This window comes from Vanellus vanellus (assembly GCF_965231255.1).
Source record: "Vanellus vanellus genome assembly, chromosome: 1".
NCBI classification, from domain to species: Eukaryota; Metazoa; Chordata; class Aves; order Charadriiformes; family Charadriidae; genus Vanellus; species Vanellus vanellus.
The window spans coordinates 191916452-191931220 of record NC_138905.1 but is presented as its reverse complement, the minus strand read 5'-3'; the positions used below and the strand labels follow the sequence as shown (position 1 = coordinate 191931220).

At 37.5% G+C, this 14769-nt stretch overlaps 1 long non-coding RNA gene across 1 annotated transcript; it reads left to right on the top strand.

The window, feature by feature from the left end:
- LOC309682569 lies at positions 1–13846 on the top strand. Its single transcript, XR_014270132.1, has 3 exons — positions 1–41; positions 7020–7112; positions 13830–13846. It is a non-coding gene; the product is annotated as an uncharacterized lncRNA (long non-coding RNA).
- The last annotated feature ends 923 nt before the right edge of the window (positions 13847–14769 follow it).

Here is a 14769-nt window from a genome sequence, read left to right as displayed (position 1 = left end):
ACCGTCGTGCTTCGGAGCGGGTGCCGCCACCGGCATAGGCGGTAAGAGCCGGAGGAACCGGGCGCGGCTGGGGCAGAGGGAACTGGGCGGGCGGGGGAAGCCCGTCTTCGGAAAACGGGGGCAGCCTGTACCCCGTCGCCGCCGGGAAAAGTCGCCTCAGGAGCGCGGCGTACAGCGGGCGGGAGGCTGCCGGAGGCGGCGGCAGGTCTCGCCGCTGGCTCCTGGGCGGATCTGTCACTCGCTTCCCTCAGCCTCAGAGGGTGGGAGCGGGCGGGAGCGGCTGCCTCCTCCGGCAGGTAACCCCGCTTCCTCGGGGCGGCGGCGGGCAGCATCTCGCTCGGGCGGGGGATCCCGGTAGCTCCCGCTTCCCACCCCCGGCGGTCCGCCCCGGGGGAGATAGGCGCGGAGGCGGGCGGGGGGAGCTCGGGGCGGGCGGGAGGCGCGGGACAGCCGGAGTGGAGGGTCGCGCCGCGGGCCCGGTGTGCGCCCCGCTCTCCCCTGACATGACATGACAGGCTTTCCTCTGATCTAACCCCCCACCTCTCCCCAACCCCCCCCTCCTTCCCGCCGATCCCTCCCTCCCGCCTTCTCCCCCGCCTCTCCGCCGTGGAAATTTCGGGGCAGCGCTCGGGACACGGCGGCTCCTGCTTCCCGGCCCTGCAGCAGCAGCCAGGGTGACTTCCCCACTTACAGGCACATCTCCTTTCCTCGCCCCCTCCCTCTCCACCCCCCCACTCCCCCCCCCCGCCTCCTCCTTCCTCTCTCCCCGTGTTTTCGTAACCCGGATTAATGCCCCTTCGCTCTTTCTCTTCCCCCTCCCTTCTTCCCCCACCCCCAAATAAGAGGACAACCTTCGCTTTTTTCCCCCCGCTTGTTTGCTTTCCATGTTAGCAGATTAACTTCTCTGTTTAAGCGCTTTCTCCACCTCCCACTTAAGCGCTTAATTTCCCGTGTCACGATATCGGAGCCGCCTTTAGCAGAAACCTGGGTGACGGTTATGCTGCCACATGCTATCGCATTTATCATCTCTGTCCCTTTGGGTATTAACGAAGGACCAAAGTGCTGTTCATCGCGTATTGCACAGGGCTATTCCCCCCCCCCCCTCCCTCTTCGCGTTAAAACGCGAATTTCCTTCCTGAACTAAAGGGGGGAAAACATAATCCGAGGCCATTTGAATCGTGCCAGCTATTTGTAGGTGTTTTTCCTCTCCTCCCACACACCCCAAAACCGAGTAAGTACCCTCCCCGTAGATATCACAGTATTAGGCTGGGCTCAGAGCTGGCCATTCACCTCCTCTTCTCCGCCTACAAAATTCTCTGTCTCTGTCACCCGGGTCGCTATTTGTCATTGGCTTAGCTATTTTTTGGTGGCTGTTTCTATGTCATTTCTCGGTGGCCAGCAGCTCTCGGTCTCTCGTAGCTGTAGAAGCGCGATCGTGCTTATTGTGATAGGCGCCGAAATCGCTCTCGCAGTCTATCTGCTGAGCGATTCCACCCCCAGCTACGCCACCCCCCCGCCGCACACATACACACACACACATAATGTGTGACACGGTGCCTTTTCCTCCACGACGCCGTTTAACCCTCTCGGGGCCGGGTCTGGCGTGGGCGCTCGCCGTTCGGAGTCGCGCACACGGGCACACAAGGCATCTTTTTCGCGGCGGCTCGGGTGGGAGCGCGGGTAGGGATAACACCGTGCCGCGGGGTAGGGAGCTCCATAGCAGCGCCGTAAGCTCCGCCGGTGGCGGGGGCCGGCGGGCTCCTTCCCAGCTACAATTTCTAGCGTTACTTTTTATTCCTCTTCCTACTTCCCTCTTCACTTTCGGCCGCCCGACCATGGGTTGGTGTGGTGTGGGTTTTTTTTTATTTTTTTATTTTTTCATTCGGGTTTTGGTTTTTCTTTTTTATTACTATTTTTTTTTCCCGGAGGCAGGAAGGAGTATGGATATTTTCCCCCGATGCCGTGTGATCGGCGGGCGCTCGGGGCTGCCGTCGAGCTGGCGGGGTGCGCAGGATGCGCAAGAGAAAAGCGGCAGCATCGGGCCCCCGTGAAGGCGCCCGTTCAGCACAGACCGGACCGGCTGCTGCCCCCCCTGGTTGCCTGCGGGGACGCGGGGCTGGGGCTGGGAGGTTGGACCGGGTCACAGCCTTTCCCCGCTCCTCTCTCTTCCCACCCCCCCCCCTTCCCGCCTCCCCCCTCGCACATCCCTCCGCGGCGTTCAAAGCCAGAAGTGGCCGCCTTGCGCTTAAGCACCGTCGCCACCGAAAATAACGAGTTAACCGAAGAACGTAGGAGGGACGTAGAGAAGAGTTGGGGTGCAGAAGTGCTGCACAAAAGATTTCTGTGTACATGGCTGAGAGCGTCTAGTCTTAAAGTGAAATGCAAAACTTAAGCGTTTCCAGCATGGCAACTGGATTGTGATTCAAGGTATTTTCTGTGCAACACAGGAATACAATAGTTCAAGGAGGTTTTTCTTGCCTCGAATCCTTAGTTTCTCTGGATTCTTTTAATCCAATACACAAATTACACTTTTTCAGTCCTTTTTTCCTGGGAATAGCTGCTTCCGCAATTTATACCTTTATGCCCTGATAGATAGAAAATTCAGTTTAATCTCCAAATTTGCAGTACTAGTAAGATCTTATTGAAATTTAGCACTTATTTCTTTAGCTTTGCATCATTACTTTCAGAATGTTTTTAGAAACGTTTTTAACAGTTAGTATGGGAATGTGTACAAAGCTGTTTCCTTGTAGCTGTGTATACTTAGAAATATCAGGATTTGAAGAGATTTACACTACTCAACAGTGGCAGTGCACCCACAGACACTGACTTTCACTTTCAAGGAAATAACTGTCCTGACTCATGGCTAATTTAAGAAAAAAATCTCTAATTCAGTATTGTACAGGTGCGTATGCATTTTTTCCCCCACTATTCAACAGTCATGTTCAATAGCATGCAATTTTTACCTATTTTTCATTTTAATTAAAAACTGTGCTTAGCACATATTTGACTACATAACACAACTGTTCTTTTCAGCTTTTTTATTTCTCAGCTGCACCATTCCCATATTTTACAATTACATAAAGGTGGGTGTGGCTAAAATGAAAGCAGTAAGCAATTTAATATCAATACACAGTGTATATTAAGTAGGTTTTCCTTTCTTATATTTGATGTACTCCTTATTTTGAGATATTTGGGGGAAAAAGATCATGTAGCTTAAATAGACCACTGTAGAACTGCTTGCATTTTTCACCTTAGTTAAAACGTCAAACATTAACTGGGATTACTTGGCCCTGGAAAAGTTACATTTGGAGGAAATATCAAATGAATTTAAAGATCTAGAAATATATATATTATAACAATAAGTGAAAGTTAAACTTCTGAACTTCTGTGCTTAATAGAATATTGCTTAGGTATACCGTGTAGCATAGTGTGTATATTTATTTTTTTTAATTTATTTCTTTTCAGTCTAATTTTTTATCTTGATTCTTAGGAAAAACATCCAAATAAGCTTCAGTTGTCTTTTTTTTAATTTTTTTTCTTTTTTTTTTTTAAGCCCACTAAGTTGTATTGAAAGTTTCCAAGAGCTACCTTTTCGTTTTATAGATATAAATCTACCAAAGCTTGGAGTAACACTGAGATTTTTAATTTTTAGAAATAACAGTAATTTGAAAGTGTGATGATACAGCTATGTGACTTTTTCGTGTGTTAGAGTAGTATTACATAGGAAGCTTATTGTAGTAACATTTTAAAGGCAGAGCATATGTATGATAACAAGGTGTCACGGCCCCCTTTCTGGTTGGTTGTTTGTTTTTGGTTGGTTTTTTTTTTTTTTTTGCTTAGCTTCTGGAATTCTAAACTTCTTACTATTCTGCACAAAATGTAATGTCATGGAAGGAATTTTGCTGCTAAATTGTGGTCTTTATTTGCTTAATTATACTTATGACTATTAAGTCAGATTCTGTGGTGAAGTACAACTGGGACTGCATACACACTACCTGTCTATGTACACCTTGCCTGTGAACACTGTAGGGAAGGTGCACGTTTCATCCATCTTGAATGTCAAAAGTCATCCTAACAGGTGTATCAATGCTTCTGTAACACTTTTACATATGTATAAGCACACAACCTTTCTTTAGAAAAAGAGTAGCCGCATAACAGTTAGCATTTCTTTTATAGGACTTTACTGTTGTTTTTTTTTATTATTTGCATTGGGAATCAATTAACTGATGAATATATAAGGGAGAACTGAGAAGCTTATCACTATGTTCTACGAATATGCTGCAGGTACTCTGTTTTGTAGATACAGTCATCCACCCACACCCAAAGGCCCAATACAAGTCATTCCGGTAATTTACATTCATTACAAACTGTCAAAGGCAGAGCGCATCTTGGACTAGTTTTGACTGCCTGTGAAAGAAATGGGGAATGAAATTGTAGGCTTTTGTGTACAAACAGAAAAATACTTTTGTGATAGTTTTTAAAACTGAAAATAACTTTATATACTCCAGTAAGTGTTCTCCGCAGATTTTTTTTTTTTTTTTTTTACATACATATTATTACAAGTTCTAAGCACTTAACATCTAACACTGGAACGCCATCTCAAAAATAAAGGTCTTTTCTTTTATCAGTAATACTTGGAAAATTTTGGTTGAACATGCTGCCCAAATTAGTCTTATACATAGTCCTCTGTGACTTCTCATAGCCATCTATTTTTTTCTTAATCGAACTAGTAATGTATTTTAAAGATAGAAAAAAAAAATTATGTGCCCCACAAATACAAAGGGGACATCAGACAGAGTGGAGATGTGCAGCCACACATTTCTGATAACTTTTTTTTTTAACTTGGTGAAAATGTTGCTTTGCAATTTTATTTTTGTTTTGTACATTATTGGTAGGAGTTATGAGGAATTTTTAGGTAACTGATGTGTTAATATATAACAAGCTAGATAGGTTTCAAAAGGAATCTCTTTACTGAATAATATCTTAATTTTGGATACTGGACAATTTCAGAAATTGTTAGAATGAGCTAGGTATAAGAATTTCTGCCTATGTTTAATAGGGTGTAAAGCAGTGTCTTCACTGATTATTTTTTTAACCCTTTATTGTACATTTTTAAAACACTCCAGTTCTAATAAAGAAACTTTGGGCTATATCTGTTCACTAGACAGTTGATAGTACTCCAACCAAGGAATAGTTTTGATCTTAGCTTCGTATGTTGTTGTGTGAGAACTCCAGCAGTCTTGCATGAATATTAGAGGAGGGTAGCAGAACTTGAGCTCTAGTGCAGTTGACACCTAAGGTTTGGCAATTTTTTACTTCAATATTTGCATCTAGTAATATTTTAGTGTGTCATTAAAAATAAGAAGGTTCTCTTTACAGAGAATACTGAGTTTTATAACTTTTTATAATTCTAAACACTTTTCCATATCTCGGTAATGAACAGTTGCTAGTGTATAAGGATGACCTCACACACACACACACATTTATTACCACATATACACAACAGTAAAAAATGTAAATTATGTGCATTTAGCCTTTATTTTGTTAAAAGTTTCCTGAGATGTCTTCTAAAACTGAAGACTATATTGTTATATTGCTCAAAACAGAAAAATAGCAGTGACTTTCGGTGATCGTTATTAATGTCTAAAGGAAACCACTGTTAGAAATAGGACCCCCCCCACCCCGTGACTATTTAGTTTGTTTTCAGACGCTGCAATGAGTGTATCCACAGTAAATAGATTATTAATAAACTTTTCAACATTGAATCTAGTTGCAACTAATTATTTTATTTAGCATGAACTAAAATTCACTTGAAGATTTGGTCTGAGAAAAAGATAATTACACATCGAATAGGGCTTAAGCTTGTATTTTCATTTTAAATGGTTTCATGTAAGTCCAGTTTCAGTATTATCTTTAAGTATGTTAAATCGCAATATAAGCATGGGGGGGAGGATTTTCAGAAGAACTTTTGTGTTTCTGGTTTAAGGACAGAAACTTTTTTCAAAAAAAGTGAAATAGAAGGTGTGTGGAATACATGAAAATAAAGACAAATTCATTTTTTTATTAGAGGAGGGTGCTTATTATAGTTCCATAGCTGTGAGGAGGGGGTTAGTATTTTCTGGAATATACTCAAAGAAGAAAGAAAAAATTTATGGAAATATTTGTAAACAGGTGACCTGATCTAGGCATCTGCTACTCATTTATTAGGCATAGGATGTGCCTTGTCATGGTATCTATAGCAAAAAAGTCAAAATAAAGTCAAAATAAATTTTAGAATTTGGCTGTGTGAAAGCATCGTTTCCTCCAGGAGATATTTGACTATAGTTACTACCTCTGTCAAGTTATTCTTTGTTCTTACCTGATCATGGCTAATTACTGTCATGGCTCTTTTTTTTTTTTTTTTTTTTAATTTAAAAAAATTTATTTTATCTCTCAGAGTGTACTACATGACTGTAATATTTCCATTATATGTTTTAAAGTAGCTAATATTTGGAGGCCACATATTAATAAAGGCAATAATGGTACTGCCTTGAAGAGCGAAGAAATTAAAGCTCCTCAAAGAAACACTAGAAGTTAAATACTTAACAGTCAATAGCATATTTTAGGAAATGTGACAGTAGTAATCACACATCTATTAAGTAGTTTATACTTACCTGTTCGCTTGTTTGAGAGTGGAGGGAGATACTGGGGGCAGGGGGAGAGAGAACACCACCTCCACCCCCCCCCCCCCCCTTTTTTTTTTCCTTCCTCTTGCTTTCATCTTTAAAATGCTGTGGGAAGAATGAAAGCAGAAACATGCTAATCTGATTTGTTTCAGGAGGCTTCTGATAATAGAGGCATATCACAGGTGTTCCTAATCAAGTCAGTTTGGTTAAAAAAAAAAGTATTTTTAAAATTAGGATTTCCTGTAACATAGACAATGCGAGGGTCAAGCCGATGACCTACATCTATGTTTGGGGATCAACCATGAAACTGTGGGTGTTGGAAATATGTTATAATACATGACATTTTTATTGCAGGTTTCGACCTTTCAATAGAGAGCTGATTTTGGAGAACAGCTTACTCCTGTGATTGAAATACTCTCTCTGGAAGGTTGATGGAGCATGAGCATGGTATCTATTATATTAACATTTCTCTTATTACATATGTTCTTTATTTTTAAAAATGTATACAGTAGTATAACTTATTCAGATTATTCAAAATAGGCCAGTTCTGCTAGGTTTGTTCAAGATTTTTTTATTTGTTAAAATAATTCTTCTTTACACTCCTTCTGTAAAATTATGAAAGACTAAGTAAAAGTATTCACACAAGCTGTTCACAGAACGAAATGAAGTGGCCAAAAATATGTACAAAAAGCTGAGTTTGCAACAGACTTGATCATTGGAGTTATATAATTTCTCTATATAGTATTGTTCTCATATTCTTGTCTTGGGGATTACTCCAACTGAAATGTTGCTAATCCAAAACCAAAGTATGGATGATATAGTGCTTATTTTTAAATAACTTTTTTGTTGTTGTTGGGGAGTGTGTTAAAGAATAAAACGGAGAGCTAGCTGAGTGCATTTCAATGTTCTGTACAAAATTTGTTTTTAAAAAAAGCTATCTACCTGACAAGCAAAGAAGCAGAAAACAGGAAAAAATGGTCTTCAGAGCCCTCCACCTGTGCCAGAATAGTCAGAAATTTTATTTATTTTATCTATTTGTCAGTAAATAGATATTATATAGTAAAACAGTGAACATTTGAGAATAATTAATACAGATTATGCTACACTCATATTGTAAGTCCTGCTTTGCACTAAAAGTACTAATTTGGCTGAAACTGAGATACCCATTCAGAGTAATCATAACCTATCTACTTGTATATGAATAATCTTAACTAACCATTTACATAAACAATTGAAATTAAAATAGTAACTGCTCTTGGATTGAGTAAATTTGTTTAAATATTAAATGGAGTAGTAAAAACTGCAAGACTTTATCTTCAGCAAAATATATTACAGTACAAGAAATTTTATGAACATGTTGTGACTTTAGCAATTCCAGCTTTCAGCTGGAATCCAGTTTTTATCCTTAATCAAATCTGTCTGTCTTCAAGAGCACATTTTTTTTGTAGGAAGTAATTGTACCATAAAATCAGAGAAGTTTTAAAAAACAAAATTTAAGATTATCCCAGTAACTGCTAATTTATATCAAGCAAATCCAGTGAGGTGTAAATTTCATCTTTCCTCATTGTTATAACTAGTGGCTAGTGTAACTGAAGAATCACTGGCTTTTACCAGTAATACACCTCCTGTTGTAAAAGTATTTGAGGCATACATGTTCTGAATATATTTTTCATATAATACTATGATTTTAGGGTAGTTAAGACCACCTACAGAAAATTACCAGTTGAGAAACAAAACTTTGAATACAGAAAGTATAGGAAGTGAAACATAACTTTATATAAGCTTTGCAGTTTGTGATTAGTGAGTAGGTAATTCTTTAATTTTTAGTCTTTTCTTTCTTTCTGTGATTAAAAATCACAGTGAAAGTATTTTTATTAATGCTGTAACAGTGTTTTGGTAATGTGCCTAATATGCTCCCAAAGAAATAAATAAGTCACAGTCAGTTCAGAAACTGAATGTACTGCATTTCTGTTGGGTGTCGTGCCCCCCCCCCCCCCCCCCCTTTTTTTTTTTCTTCTGGTTCTTTTAACAATATAAAGATTTGACAGAATGCTTCTTTGAATTTCTTCATTCACACACACACACCGCCCCCCCACCCCCGTACAAAAGCAATTACATTCCTGTTAATGAAAATCAGGATTATATTGCAAGGCAAAGGTATCTAAGGCTCCCTTGTGACATGTTTAAAAGGTGAAAGTTTGATGGAGTGTTTCTTGGTCTGACACAAGTTCAGAGTATTTTTCATAGATTCTTATTCAGCAAAAAATATGGTTTCTGGTTCACAACTGTATATCAAAGAGATTTTAAATTTAGGGCCTAATCCTGAAAACTTTTAAATACACGAGTAGTCCTAATGACTCACTACCATGAATAAGGATTTGCAGAATCATGTTCTCATTAGATGCAAACTTTATTTCCTTTAATGAATAAAAGATATTAAAGTATTTTGAACTTTGAGACAAGTCTAAATATTTTTTACAAAGTCCAAAGAGAAGAGTTTTGCAGTAATGCAGTAATTGAGTCTTACTCATTTACAAGCTCCAGTATCTTTCAAGAGTGCTGCAGTTGTTGGTTATCATTAGAATCCAGTTTCTAAGTGTTGATCTGCTCTAGAACATTTTTATATTTAAATTTGGTCTGTAATATTTTTTTTTTCCTAGAACTGTTTTGTATTTGGTAGTCAGCGTGGCTGTTACATGACCCAAAAAGTAGCTAAAACTTTCAAGTGAGATGCGAGGTGTGTTTGTTTTATTTTCTTGCTCTTAGTCTCTGCTATTACAGTTCTTATTTAGCAAAACTACCATTTATTTTGTTGGAAATAGCACTGCAGCCCTTACTTCAGGCTCAGTCCCCTTAAAAATTGTTGGTGTGGCTATTGCAAATTGTACGCTTGACTTTGTAAACTGTTTTGCAATATCTAATTGTAATGAAGCTGAAAAGATAAAAATGTACAGACTTCTTTGCCGAAGTGCTTCTCGTGTAACTTTTCATGGCCACTTTTACTATTTGTACTATAGGTACACACTGAGGCTCTACAGACCTTGTTGACCAAATCATAATTTGAAAGCTGACAATGCCTGCTTATTTATTGCTGCTCTAAAGGAACTGTTGCAGATTACTTTATCAGCTCATCTTTTATTTCTTTAAGGACTTCTCTTGCTCTTTCAAAGGCAACTTAAATAATTTTCCTGAAAGAGATATGTATATAAATGCAACCTATGCCTAGTTGTTACAACACATGTAAAATCAGCCATTGTTTGAAAACCTATCATATCTTAGGTATGGATGGTTTAAGTTTTGAAATCTGAAACAACTGAATCTTCTGGATTTTGTTAGTTTAAACTAGATCCAGCCCTAACATTATTTTAAAATGGAGTTTTGTATACCATTAGATTTAAATAGACATTAACTTTTATTATTAGATTAGGCATTTAATAAAACATGTATATAGGAAGGATTTAAGACTAGTATACTTGCACCTCATTTTTCCTTGTCTGTTGATAAAATGGTCTTGCAAGGCAATAGGAAAAGAAAAACAAATTACATACAAATTTTTAGGAAAAATAGTTAAAACATGCTAATTGGGATATTTAAATGCTTGTTCTTCTCACTCAAACCCACATATGTGAAAGTAAGGTATTGCCCCTTTCTATTATTTTGTATTTATTTATTTATTTTTTAAAAAAAAGCTACATAGAAATTTGTGTAAACCCATACATTTAAACTGTAGGTGGGGTAATGGGAAATATAATCAGTGCTCTTAAATGTTCAACTACTGTATTGATGGCTTGTTAATCCACCTTGTTTTAGACTGCTGTTCACACACTAACATGCCAAAGGGGATGTATGAAGATGCAATTGCTAACAGAGTAGTGTGTTTGAATAAACTACTGTTTCTAGCTTTGTTAGTTTTGAATTTATTTTAAATACATGGATGTTCACAGTAATATTTTTTCTAAATTTGTTGGGGGCAGGATTTTTTTTTTTTTCAGAGAGAAATTTTTTTCTGTTACATTATTCTAAATTTTTACCAGAATATTTTGATAAAATTCACACTTTTTAGCAAAATACACTACTAAGATAATCTATTCAAAGCAAGAAATCAGCAATATGTATTTTTTTTTAATTTGTGCAGTACTTAAAAGCCTTGGTAATGTGCAAATATCTCTAAAATATCTACACCTCTTCATTAACCCCTAAATTTTAAGAGCTTGCTTTTTACTTTCTGTGAGTGTCCTATGGATTTTTTGTTTTGTGTGTTTTGTTTTGTTTTTTTAAGCATTCAGGCCAAAGATTTTCACTATTTTATCCATCCACTACTTAGTTGATATGAAGAGCAATTTTTTTTATCCCCCCTCTCCTCCCAGACGGAAATGGATTTAAGTATTAGTATGAATGTTAACATAAACATTATGAAAGTATTGTAATTATAAACATGATTATGATCTTCTGAACTTTAACTGATAATTTCCTACTTCAAAGTAGATACAGCATAAAATAAGTCACTTTTAGATTTAGACAGGACTTCCAGTGGATCTGATAAATAAAAACATTTGCTTTAGAATTTCTGTATTCTTTTGGAGCAAAATTTTCTCTTGGTAGAATGGGTAGATACTGTGGTCTTAAGTGTGTTATCACTTTAGTAATTCTGAAAACACTTTACTTCCTCCTGTTACAAGCTAGTTCACATTTTAGTCAAGATCAAGAATTAGAAAAGGAGGATGCTCCATCTGTTGTAGAAAACTGTAATCGCTCTTAAGAGAAAGTCTGTCTCTAAATCAAAGTACATATTCAAAAGTCTATTGCAGGACAGAGTTCTCTGTTGATACCGTCACACTTATGTCAGTATCTTGCATAGGCAAAAACCCCTCTTTATTAAAAAGAATGGTTATGTACTGGTTACCCTGTCCCCAAAACCAAACGTTTTTTTCCAGGTTCTCAGAAGGGGAAATGATGCTTATAATGCAAAGCACAGGAGTTATACAAGCAGCAGTCAAATATGTATGTTTCTTCATCTGTTGTATCACCTAACTCTAACATTATGTTTCAGTTCTCAGGCAGAGTGACTATTAGTTAGGGATTGTAGTTCTGTATGACCAGAGTATTTTTTTTAAACAAAGGGTCATATGCTCATCTTTAATTCTATGTATGTGGAAATCCGTAGCCTGTATCATATGCAAGTGTTACTAATACGTTCTCCATAAGAACTAAAGTCCTAAATTCATGGCCTCTCTAATCAGTTCAACTGTAGATAAAATATGGTTTGAAATAAACTCACAGGAAATGCTTGCACTTTCCTTTCTGGAATTACCAGGTTTAAAATCTGGATCTTCATTTGCGTGGTGCCTGTTTTGCATCCAGGTTTAGAGTGTAACTAGGAGACTCTTGAATTAGCAGTGAAAGAATAATTCCTTCCAGGGTATTAGTACTGCTAGACTGTGTTCTGTTTTTACACCAGCAACTCTTCAATTTTCATTAAGGTTTTGATCCCAGCTATGTCACTGTAATTACAGTGAATTTGGCTGTGAATAGCGTTAGCTTCAGAAATTGATATGTTTGTGGAAGTGCATAAGAAAGTAATGGAAATGTAAAATAGAAGAATGTTCATGTTAGCCCTTAAATTTATTGTCCTTTTTTTTTGCTACTTAGATACACAGATTTCTTCTGGCATTTTTCGTGTGTAATACTTTATTTAGCAACCTCACAGTCTTCTGACCTGAAAAATGATCATTCAAAATGCTGTTCAAATTTTTTTGTTTGTTTTATTTTTAGATTAATATAACTTATGTTGCTGACCCACTTTCCATTATGTAAAAACCTGGACAGAATTTGTCATTGAGGTAGGAATTCATGAAGGCTAACACTAGAGGGCAATTCAAAGCAGCAGTTTACCCCAGAACAGTAATGGGTGCCTGTGGCCCTGTGTTGAAAAAGAGGGAGACTATGGAGAAGACTTTCCCAGGGTCTCTCTCAGGCAAAAGCTGGTCTTTGTGACTACCCTCCTAAATCATTTATTTAACGCACTTTTCATATCCTTGAGCGCTCCGCTGAATGAGGAGGAAGTTAAGCCAGTTCGTATGCTTTGCTGAATTAGAAGTTAAGAAATATCTTCCACGTTGTCTCACCTCACTCATTCTCGTCTCTGTCAAAAAGGCATAGCTTATTCAGTGGTGGGTTTTTTGTTTGTTTGTTTTTTAATTTGCTCACATGTGCTACATTGAACCCTTTGAAAGATACTGGGGTTTGGGAGGTAAGGTAACATGGCACTGAAACTTAAATGCCTTTTGTTAAGTATCAAGGAAAATGGAGTACATGGTGAATAAAAAATATTCTTACAAAATGCTGGAAAATTATGCAAATTAATAAGACAGTATAACTAAGTAATTTCCTTAAAAAAAAACAAACAAACAAACAAAAAAACCCACACCAGTAAGGCATCAGACAGGTACTTTGTGTCCATAACTTTATCAAGGAAAATATAATGTATCTAATATTAAAAAAAAAAAAAAAAATAGTTGAAGAAAGATGAGCAATCAGGTGCTGTATTTAACTGAGGAGAAGAGATCATCTGTATATATTGTACACAATTTAAACAATTTATATAACAGTGCATTACATAATAAATTACAGTTTTCATGGTTGTAGTGTTCATTATAGATTTACAGAACATCCTGAATGCTTGTGAATAATAACCTGTAATGCAAATGGTGATGTCATGGTTCTTGAAAAGCTCTCAAGAATTCTCATTTTAACAATGCAAATTCTCTCATTATATTGAAATGTATACACCCAGCCATGTAAATGCTTGTGCCACAACACAAATTTCAACACAAGGGCATTTTATAAGTGTGCATGTTTATACCTATCTCTTTATCTGATTTTATATACATATATATCATATATTGTTATATATTTTATGTATACTAATATACAAAAAGCTAATCTAAAATTAAAATGGCATGATCATTCCAACACTATTGTTTTTTCAAGTATCTTTTAATTCTTTTGCACAACTTAATGTCTAAAACTTCTTGCTTCAACTGCTCTCATTTCTTTTTTTTTTTTAAAAAGAATACTTACTTATAATCACTCTGGCAGTGCCACAAATCAATAGAAGTACTGCAATGCATTGTTACAGTAAACATTTACACCTGTCTTCTGCAGGTTTGATCAGCAACTCCAGTGCAGTTTGAAAATATGTAATCTGCTGGCAATGATGTGCCCAACCTTAATCGGTGCTGGAGCCTTTGGAAGAAAGATTGTGTCATCACACAGTATATATTCCAACAATGACCTTTATGAATCTGAAAGAGGAGAATAGTTAAATAGTTTTCTCATTTCTTAATTTGCAAAATGCACAAAAAAAAAACCCAAAAAAACCCCAAAAAACAAACCATGGATTTTAACCCACTGAAGTTGTTAGTCTCTGGGGTTTAGGGGAGATTTTTGGTTTTGTTGGAGGGGGTGGTGTTGAGGAATTAGTTGATAATCACGTACAGGGATAAAAAGACTTTAATTACACACATGAACTCTTGATTTTGAGAATGTGAATATTTATATCAAATCTAGCTGAATACCCAAATGCTTAAACCAAGCATACATGTAAGCTTTTAAGGAACTGAATCCTTAGTCTTTCACAGGTAAGATGCTACTAATTCAAGAATAAGTATTTTCATGCCAACATGACTCTTGTCTCTTTTTTTTCTTTTTACCAGCTTGATTTTTGGCCCTAAATCAAAGAGATAAGTTCTGTCATTAAGTTAACATTGAGGCTGTCTTCAGAATTTTATTTATTTGAATAAAGCAGGAGCAAATGTGTAAGTACCAGCAATGTGCAGACCAAGATTGCAATATTGGTCTGTTCTATGTTTAAGCAGGTGGTTTCATGTGGCAGGCTGGAAGAGAGACTCTTTTTCTTCCCAGCTTTTGACAAAAAGATGACGCATATGACTCAGAATTAGAAGGGGAAATCTGCCAGTTTGCATCAGTTCCTTAACTTGTGGGCTGCTATTCACCACAAGGAAAAATCAGTATACTCGCACCAGTGCTTCTTAAGAGATGAGGAGTAATCATTTCCTTCAGAAAGTGTAGGATGATTGGAGTA